The sequence below is a fragment of the Chiloscyllium plagiosum genome, unplaced genomic scaffold, assembly GCF_037043375.1.
Source record: "Chiloscyllium plagiosum isolate Xiang-an unplaced genomic scaffold, Cpla_swu_hap1 HiC_scaffold_4, whole genome shotgun sequence".
NCBI classification, from domain to species: domain Eukaryota; kingdom Metazoa; phylum Chordata; class Chondrichthyes; order Orectolobiformes; family Hemiscylliidae; genus Chiloscyllium; species Chiloscyllium plagiosum.
Window position 1 is genome coordinate 27,282,902 of NW_028270142.1, and position 11,345 is coordinate 27,294,246.

Consider the following 11,345-nt stretch of genomic DNA (forward strand, 5'->3'; position numbering starts at 1 on the left):
TAGCTGAACCTTTAAAATCAAGGTTTAATGGGCCTTGTCAAGTTGAAAGGAAGTTCAGCGAGGTGAACAATCTGATAAGAACTCCAGACAGAAAGAAAGCTCACAGAGTGTGTCATGTGAATCTGCTCAAAAGTTATTTTGACAGGGAAGGAAAGCCAAAGGAGATTGTGTTATTGGTTACAACACAGAGTGAAAGAACCAAGTTCAGATAATTCTGAATTGGACATTCCTCAAATTAAATTGGACAATGAGGAAGTTGCCAAAAATTGGGATAAGTTATTGAGCTACCTTCCAGAGAGAAATCAAAATGACCTGTAGAGTTATTACTATTACAAGGGAGATATAGAAATAAGCTGGGAAGTACTAACATAATTATGCATAATGTAGACACAGGAGATGCTGTTCTCATTAAGCAACATCCTTATAGGCTGAACCCTCTAAAGTTGGCACAGGTTCAAAAGAAGATAGAATGCATGCTCCAAGACGACATAATCGAAGTGAGTTACAGTGACTGGTACTCACCCATAGTAATGATGCCAAAACCAGATGATACCAACGGATATGTGTACTATCACAAATTCAATGCAGTTACAAAGACTGATGCATATCCAATTTTGCTTGTCTAAGACAGTGTTGAAAAGGTGCAATAAGCAACTTATATTTTTAAGTTGGACTTGCTCAGAAGGTACTGGCAGGTCCCTTTATCTGAAACAATTTTGGCTTTCACAACATCGAATGGAGCATCAATTTAAAGTCACGCCATTTGGCATGAAAAACGCACCAGCCACATTTCAGAGACTAACCAATAAGGTCATTTCTGAATTACCCAATTGTGTCATTATATATAGATGACCTGGTGATTTTTAGTCACATATGGAAGGAACATTTTCAACATTTATCTGGAATTTTTCAATTGACTTCGGGGAGGCAGGCTTGGTGATAATCCTGGCTCAAAGTGAATTTGCCAAAGCCCAGTCACCTTCCTGGAGCATGTTAATGGACATGGACAAATAACCCCATGGAATGAAAAAAACAAAGGTAATTGAGGAGTTTCCTATGCCATTGACAAAAAAAAAAGCAGAACTAAGATTCTTGGGATTGAGTGGATTTTATCGAAAATTTGTACTGAATTTTAGCAGTGTGGCTGTTCCACTCACTGAATTACTAAAGAAAGGCATGATATTTCAGTGGACAATGGACTGTCAGAAGGCATTTGACAGCCTGAACGCTGTGTTAACCACAGCCCCATGCCTAATTACACAAAGCCATTCAAGGTGACGATCAATGCGAGTGATGTGGGTGTCAGTGTTGTACTCTTGCAGGAAGATGACGAGGAAGCTAAAAAGACCTATCAGGTATTTCTCCAGAAAATTGTACATTCATCAGCAGAAAGGAGAAGGAGAATTTGAGCTTGATGTTGGAGGTACATTTCAAGAGTTATGTTACCAGTAACGTGTCTGAGACAATCATATACACTGATCATAACCCATTGAGGTTTGTGGAGAAAAGGTCAAAATTTCCAGACTGAGTAGATGGTGCCTGTTATTTCAGTGATTCAATTTGAAAATTGTGCATGTGGCAGGATGGCAAAACATGATTGCCGATGCATTGTTCAGACTTGAATGAGAAACAAAGGCGTTCAGTGGCAGGAGTTAAACAGACTGAAACAGAAAGTAGTAGTGCATATTTACATGATTATTGTCAATGTAATGTATATAGGGGTTGTAGTGTACTAACCGTTTAACATTAAGGCATTTTAAAATGAAGCTGTCTTTGGATATTAATGGCTTTTTTTAAGGGGTGATGAGTGTGATGGTGTTGCGCCTTTAACAAAGTTGCTTGTTCTTGGTTTTTTTCAGAAGTGGTTTACCAGACACAGGTTCCAAACTGTCTGTCTTTGTCTACTGGAAGAAGCATTTAAGTTTAAAAAAAATGTTTATATAATGAAAGGGGATTGGCCAGTTCTCCCAGGTCAGCTTTTCTCTGGTTTGGTTTGGTTTGATTTGGTTTTGGAAAGCTGTCAGTTTTGAAGTGGCTGGACCCAAAGGAGCAGATCCATGCTGATCCTTCCTCTCCGTGACATCTCTCCCTGTGTTTGATTTTTCCTTTTTTGCCAATGGGTATTTGTGGGGATTGTTGCAAATATTTGGAACAGCATTGTAAAGTTGGCATCATCTGTTGGGTTTTCGGATAGGTTAAGTTATTCTGTTCTCTTCTTTTGTGTTTCATTCAGTAATCTTACAAATAAATTCTGCTTTGTTTAAAAGTAAGTGGTTGGGCCAGCTAAATCACTCCTGGAATATCCACTCACACCTGCTTAAAACAAGTAGAAAGTTAGTGTCTGGGCTACTTTCTTGAAAGTTTTTGAGGGGGTTTGGCCTGGCCTACAACATGAGGCTGTTGGTTTGCTGACACCAGCTTGCGGGGATAAATTTTTTTTTAGATTAGATTCCCTACAGTGTGGAAACAGGTCCTTCGGCCCAACAAGTCCACACCGACCCACCGAAGAGTAACCCACCCAGACCCATTCCCATACCCTGTATTTACCCCTGACTAATGCACCTAACACTCTGGGCAATTTTAGCATGACCAATTCACCTAACCTGCACATCTTTGGACTGTGGGAGGAAACCAGAGCAGACACTGGGACAACGTGCAAACTCCCCACAGATGGTCGCCTGAGGCTGGAATTGAACCTGGGTCCCTGGTGCTGTGAGGCAGCAATGCTAACCACTGAGCCACTGTGCTGGAGAATGGCAGAGAAGGATGCTGTCCAAGGAGAATGCAGGAATGTTGTGATGAAGACAGGATTGGTTAAAGGCCTAGATAAGCAAATGGCAACCTGCTGCCACCAGATTTTTTTTTAATTTTCAGGTCAGTAATTGCTGTTATCTCATTTCTCAGGCAAAGAAAGGAGGATTGCAAGTGTCACATAAATGAAGCAAGCTAGACTCGCAATGAGATGCAAATTCATGGAAATAAGTTGTCACTGCATAGAGTGGGATCCTGAACTTGCCACTTAAACCTGAACAGGAAAAGGAGGACATTTTACTTTGATGTCGAAATTCTGATTTTATCACTCTCCCTATATTTTCCCAACATCTGTGCTACTGCCCAAGCTGGTCCACAGAGCAGAAAAGCCCACCCTGAACTCTGTACCACTACTTTGTTTTCATACTTCAAGTATTTGCAATTCTTCATAATATATTTTTGGGTCAAAAGGAAGAATTTCTGGAAGTTAAAAATAGCAAAAAAAAACGTAGCAAGTTGCAAAAACTCAAAATGGTCTGGATCGTGTGTGCCCAAATTCTTCCTAGGAAAGAAATGAATAGATTTCTGTGAGGAGTCTCCTGACCAGCTGCCAAACTTCACTGGAACACATGCAGTGCGATGGTATTTACACGGTTCCTCTCTGTTTCTGTGGGTTTGCCAACAAAGATACAGCACATGATCAGGACAATTCCCACAGAAGCTAATAACGTAATTCCATTACCTTTTGTACTTACATTACTGTCTCAGTAAGTTGTGAATCTATTACTTCTGCGAATTAAGCTTCAGTTTAGTACATTAATTTCTACCACTCTCAAAATGATCGAGTATTGCATTTACCAACAACTTTAGTGGTAACAAGTAAAAATCCTGCAGTATTTTCAAACTAGTTTCTTGTCTTCTCACATCATAAGGCCTTTATTCACTGCTGTTTCTGAACTGTCAATTTTTTTTTTAAAGAAACTTCTTCTTGAAGATTTTGTTCATCTATTTACAAGGATTCTAGTTGGCAGCAGAAGTCTGAATTTGGGCTGCACAGTTTTGAGAAGGTTTTCGACTAATGTTGCGAATGGGCGGAAAAGATAAATCTGTAACTAAAACTTAGTGCAAGAGGATGTGAGTTGAAGGTGAAACTCAAGTGCAAATCATGTATATAAAGACAGAATTAAAATCCAAGAATCAGAGGGTAGTGGAAGCAATAATCATGTAATCATTTAAGAAACAGCTGAGCACGATGATGCAGCAAGGAGTTTGTAAGTTTTTTTTTCTTGATGGATGAGCTAAGATGGCCTTCTTGATCTGTATCTATCTTGTGATTTAGTAATTTAGTGAACATCTGTTTTTATTCAGTTGCAGTTCTTAAAAGGTTGAAAGCAGCTTTGAATGATTAAACTGTCTCCCAGCTTCTTTGGAACACCATTATAGCATACATATTATTTATATTCTTGAAAGTTATTTGCTCCTCTTTTAAGTCCACTCATGCCATTTACAATTGCGAGACGAAGCGCGGATAGACAATATGCTTGCAGGCATTGCAGCCTCAGTCAGTCAGCAAGATGTGCACAATCATTGTCACCAACAATTCATCTTCCTAATCTCCATCTTTCACCATCAAGGACACAGCGTTTGTCTCAGAATTTCAGTTGAGAGACATCAATGAACTTTTTGTGACACTCGTACAGGACAACAGACCTACACCACTGTCATTGACCCATCACCACAATCCGACTCCCACTGTCTGCTGAGTCTCTCTGCCTGGACTGGTTTGTCTAAGTCAGGAGGATCTCTCTCTCCTCTGATACACTTTCTGCACTTAGTCCTTCACAGTGGCATTGATGAACGTTGAAGCTGACTCTGTTTTATCCTTTCCTAAGGGAAAATTATATTTGCACTTTTACAAGGTGAAGATTCTAGTCATTTTGATTTGATTTGATTTATTATTGTCACACACACTGAGACAAAGTGAAAAGTATTGTGTTGTGTGCTAAGCAGACAAATCATACCTTACATAAGTACATGATGGAACAGAATGCAGAATATTGTGTTACAGCCACTGAGAATGTGCAGAGAAAGATCAACTTTAATATATCACAGGTCTGTTCAAAAGTATGATAAGAAAGACACTGACTGCACCCCACACCACTACCCATCCACCCTGATGTGATTAGGTTCAAATTGAGAATTGTCAGGATGAAAGAATGTCATTTTAACACAGCAATTTTTATTTTATTATTGTTTCTTTATGGATATGAATATCACTGGTGAGACCATCACTTATTGCCCATCCCCAGTTGCCTTGATAAGCTGTCTTCTTCAACCACCACAACAGCCACAACCACCTTCCTTTATCAGAGAATCAGAGAATCCCCGCAGTGTAGAAGCAGGCTATTCAGCCCATCCAGTCCACACCGCCCTCCGACAAGCATTCTAATCAGACTCCCCCCAGTACTGCATCCCTGCATTTTCCATAGCTAACCCACCTAGTCTGCACATCCCTGAACACTATGGCCACCCCACCTAACCTGCAAATCTTTGGACCATGGGAGGAAATCAGAGCGTCCAGAGAAAACCCACGCAGACATGAAGAGAATGTGCAAACTCCGCACAGACTGTCACCCGAGGGTGGAATCGAACCAGAGGTGGCATGAGACAACAATGTCAACCACTGAGCCACCTTTTATGTTGGGCATCAAGGAGCACCAACAAAACTGAAGTCGATGCCGATCAGGAGGAAAACTCTTTGCTGGAGTCATGCTTTGCACAAAGAAAGATGGTTGTTGGAGGTCAATCATCCACGTCCAAGGCATCACTGCACTTAGGGTGTTCCAAAGTGTGACAACAGCAGGGAAGAACCCTGACGACACCCCACACCCCCACCTACCCTGACGTGATTTGGTTCAAACTGAGAATTATTGGGATGAAAGAACGGCACTCTGACACAGCAACCAAGGTACAGTGTCTGATGACCATTCAAGCATTAGCAAAAGACATCAATATCTGTGTGCCACAGTGGAAGCTCAAACTGAGGTCATGAAATCAGTTTTTCACCTTGCGGGCTCATACTGCTGCCATCATAACTGTGGATGCCAGTATTGAAATTGGGTCTTGCAACAGTTCATTAAGCGTACCTGCAAAAGGTCACTAGGGCCGCCGAGGTACTGCCACAGGGAAGTGCTTGTGGCTCTGTGAAACGTGCCTGCTAATCTCCGCCATGATGACAGAATTTATGCTCTCAACATGGCCTCAGTGCTAGTCGCTGTCTTTCAACTAATCAGCCCAGTCCATTGCCACCCATTTTGTGGTGATGCAGTTTGAAGGCAAGGCCTCAAGTATCAAAATTATGCAAGGTTGCTCTACAAGACCATCTGCAATCTCCCACACTGTCACAGAGTTATTGCATTCCATTAATAATACTGCAGCTATTGGCTTAACTATGCTTAGGAGCACTAGGAATGGCAAAGTTATCCAAAGGACAGGCATTCGGAAATGCACAATGGTGATAATTGACTGTCGTGTGGATCATTGGATATTTTCTTGGTAAAGTGGGATGTTATTGCTGATTGTGACAGTTTTTATTTCAGGTATGTGGTTAGGAAAATGCTGTGATAACCCATAACTGATGGATGGGGAGTTCTGGAACTATTGGACAATGTGGACTGTGGAGTTGCTGGAACCAGAGCCTGAAATAGGATAAATGAATCGATCATGGCCGCACTCAGTATAATTGGCATTCACCAGCATGAGGTGCTGGGCATCATTACACAGGGATTGTACGTCATCCTTTTTGATTTGATGGATTATTGTCACACATAGCGAGATTCAGTGAAAAGTATTGTATTGCGTGCTAACCAGACAAATCATACCTTACGTAAGTACCTCAGGGTAATAGAACAGAATGCCAAATATAGATTAGATTAGATTACTTACAGTGTGGAAACAGGCCCTTCGGCCCAACAAGTCCACACCGACCCTCCGAAGAGGAGCCCACCCAGACCCATTCCCCTACATTTACCCCTTCACCTAACACTACGGACAATTTAGCATTGCCAATTCACCTAACCTGCATATTTTTGGATTATGGGAGGAAACCGGAGCACCCGGAGGAAACCCACGCAGACACGGGGAGAATGTGCAAACTCCACACAGTCGCCTGAGGCGGGAATTGAACTGGAGTCTCTAGCACTGTGAGGCAACAGTGCTAACCACTGTGCCATGTTAAATATAGTGTTAAAGCTACCAAGAAGGTGCAGAGAAAGATCAACTCTAATATGGTCTGTTCATAAGCCTGATAACAGTGGGGAACTTTGCAGTGGTAGTGCACTTCATCATTGACCCACCGAGCCTGCTAAGCCAGGTGTGTGTAGACAATGGCACCATGGGGAAGCCCACTATCCAGTCAAAAATATAGGCATTTTGCCTGTTCCTCTCTATTTGAAAAGAGAATTAATTCTCCTGCTGTTTACAGTTCTCAGATGCAATGAATGGCAAATGAAAAATATCAGCTATGTCAACTGCTGCAGCCTGACAGGTTGCCAAAGCATCAAAATTAAGAGGCCGAGTTACCTTCACGGTCATTAGTAATTCAGCTTGTGTCCTCCTATGAACTTGTGAGTCGGGTTTTTAGAAATGGAGAAGTTTTGATGACAAATGACTAATACACTGCTTCTGGCCCCCAGAAGATCTCAAGTGGAACAACCCTCTTGCTAACACTTTTCATTCTTTCCTCTTCCTCCCTCTATGTAATCCTATCTTCTTATTTGCTGGTTCTTCTCGCTTACCCTCTCTAGCTATAGCCCAAGAGAGGTTGCAACTATAGTCCCCATGACTTGCCACAAGTGATGCATCCGCAACCTAATGTACACCCACATAATACCATGAGCCTAGAAACGGTAAGTAACTCATTAAGACACCCTGCACTTCCACAAACTCGGATAGAGCCGGTACTAAGGGACTAAGACAGTAAAGTAGCACCACCTCAACATGTCAATGGTCTGGGCTGGTTAGGTCCAGAAGGATCTTGCTGAGTGCCTGTATATCTTTAAGAGATTACATTACCTCAAGCAGCAAGGTCAAACGTGGCAGTTCAAGCATGAAATCAGCAATTAACATTAATTACATCATGATCTGCCAACTCCGCATGAATCTGACTCACCCCCAGTAATGCTCATTCTAATGCCCTCACTAAGATACTGTTTGATTAGATTAGATTCTCTACAGTGGGGAAACAGGCCCTTCGGCCCAACAAGTCCACACTGACCCTCTGAAGAGCAACCCACCCAGACCCATTCCCCATATTTATCCCTGACTACTCTACCTAACACTATGGGCAACTTAGCATGGCCAATTCACCTAACCTGCACACCTTTGGACTGTGGGAAGAAACCTGAGCACCCAGAGGAAACCCATGCAGACAGGGGGAGAATGTGCAAACTCCATACAGACAGTTGCCCGAGGCGGGAATTGAACCCGGGCCCCTGCCACGGTGAGACAGCAGTGTTAACCACTGAGCCACCATGCTGCCCACATATATATGTGTATGATATATATATATATATATATATATATAAGGTAAAAACAATGACTGCAGATGCTGGAAACCAGATTCTGGATTAGTGGTGCTGGAAGAGCACAGCAGTTCAGGCAGCATCCAAGGAGCTTCGAAATCGACGTTTCGGGCAAAAGCCTATATATAATGCCAGAAGTAAATCAAATTGGCAATGATGCCATTTAGACACATAACTAAAACCTATAAAACCTAAACTTCTGGTGCTACAAGATGTGACCTGTGGCTTTTTTAACCAGTTTTATCACAGGACAATTGATAGCTAGAAACCATGGAAAGGGTTCACTGTCTGAATGCTGAATGGAATGTTTTGAAGGCTTCTATTTTCAAATCTGAATATTAAGGTACAAAAATCAACACATCAACAAGCAACGTCCCTATTCTTAACTTAAATTTAGGAGAACACTACAGAAAAATGTATTCTTTAGACAAAGTAAGAGATGTCTACTTTTCTGGTCTTTCTGCTCAGCATGCCCTGTATGAATAATACTCTCCTTTCAGGCAAGAACTGCTTTTCTTTGCTGCGGCAGTCTGGAGCAGGAATGAAAACTATTCATTGACAATCATCTCTTCACTTTTACCACATAACTTTCCACGATTTGAAACACAAGGCCATTTTTAAATTGCAGTAATTACAATTTCCACCATTATTATATTGCATTAAATAAAGTTTAGCTGTTAAGCTTGAGTTATATGTAAATAGTGTAACCTTGCAGTATGACAGTAGGTAACTGGTTTTATAAACAAAAGGACTTTCCCATCAATAAAGTTCAGATCATCTAATAGGCATGGAAAAAAAGGGCAAAACAAGATAGACAGCAGAGATCAGTAATCCATACCAGAAAGAATGTATAGGATCATTTAATTGAAATGATATGTGAGGGTAACATTAATAATACAAACATTGTAAAACTGTATAATTAAAATAACAGCACTAAAAATGTTACAATGAGCATAGCAGATGACTGATTCTAGAAAGTTAATAATCCATTACAAAATTTGATTTTAAAATTAAAAACTTTTTTCACAATCTAAAGTTGGCTGAGGCTGGTATGGAAATCATTTCCCTTTTAGGTGCAGTAGCTGCTTTCCCCAGACTCAACAAAGCAGTGCAATATCATTTACATCTGATCCATAAAGTCTGACAACTGCTTCTTTGTTTCACCTAGCAGACTGGAAAGAACTGCCACATGTTAACATATCAGTATAAAATAGCACTTATTACACATAAAGCAATTTGTGAGTCTGGCTAAAATTGACAAAGAAATTTAATGTTAGCTTACCAGTATGAATGTTCCTATCACTTGATGTCGAATTTTATATTTTTAGTTCCATGGGGATAATTGCACATAAACTGAACTTTATATATACATTACCGTCTAAGTAGATGGTATAGTTGTTGACTTAATGATCCATTCAAACGTGCATATGTCGTAAAATGATAAATGTCATAGTTTGTTCAACACAAAACAGTTATTTATGATCCTACATATCTAATACTGAATATAAGTTACGTCCACTGAAAATATAATTCCATACCGAATAACACCTTATTAAATAATTATTTGGAAATAATTATTGATACTGATCTAAACTTTGAAAGTTCTACTTTCCACTGCTGCTTAGTAACTAACATCCAAGCATGCATAACAAAAATATTACACACAGATTTAAGAAGCATAAAGAAATCTAACAATGAGTTTTGGGTAGACTTTCCTCTTGGGACACAATCAGGTCACAAATCGCTACCAAAATTGTATTACTTTTGAGAAGTGTTTTCCATTCACAATTATTCTCATGTTATTGAAGATGTATAAAATCTCTCATGAATCCCCAGTGCAATCGAGCGCCATTTTACAATATATGTCTTTTCCTTTTAAGTATTTTCCTTTAAAAACTTATTCCTTTGTAGATTTAAGAGTTGTTGCTTGCTGCAGTTTGATTTCTACAACTGAAAAAGAATCACAAAACCTAAGCTAATAATTTTGATCAAATTCTTTCCTCTATCACCAGTGAGCAAACCCAAAACTGAACAATTGAAAATTCCTTCATTAAAAAATGCAGAAACATTTTTAGACATATTCGAATACAATGGGAAGATCTTAGTAAATGAGAAAAACATATTCAAAAGCTTTCAAAACATATATAAAAGAACTATTTCTGTTCCACTGTCATATCACTCAGAAAGTAGCAGAGGGAATGATTTCTGATGTGGAATTTCACAGAAATTAGATGAATGTTTCTTAAAATTGTCAAATTTTGGCTCATAGTCCTGCTGTTTTACTATATCCAGGGCTGAACAGAGACTCAAATAATCAGATGTATTGCGAAACCATCAACATTTATGTAAATGCATGGCATTATATACTGTGCAATGTCACCCAAGCAAACAATGTGCCCTCAAAATGATTCGTTATCTTTCCCTCCCAGATGACTCAGAGAGCATTTGTGTCTGGGCAGCCTCAACATTCTGAAGGTGTCTTAACCAGAGGCAAGTGGCATTATTTCAGCTTGAACTTCCAAAGGTTGAAGGGTGGAGGTGGAGGGCCAGCCAACTCTGGAGTGGCCTGAGGGGGTTCCATCTCTGTCTGAGAGCCTCCATGCACGGCCCTGTCTCCTTGTGAGGAAGAGACACCACAGGAGCCATGGTCACCTCTTAGTATCTGTAAGACACGAGAGAGAATACATCACGGCAAATGTTTAGAAGCAATGTGTACTGAATGACACTGACAGCAGGGTTATTGTGAGAAGTGCAGTGGGATGAAGAGGAATACTAACATAGCTGGCAGGACATGGATCCAATAAGAGGTCCCCATCTTCTGTGAGAGATGGAACACTCCCCTCCCAGCATGCAGAGCCTGATGTTGGACACTCCTGTATCAGTCCTAATTCTTTCTGTCCTGTAATTACTTGTTTTCTCCTGTAACAGGAGGAAGGGAGAGATTGAGAGAGGTGAAACTGGGTGTCATATCTGTTAGTGCTGGTGCAGGTTGTCAGAATGTGGTGAGGCATC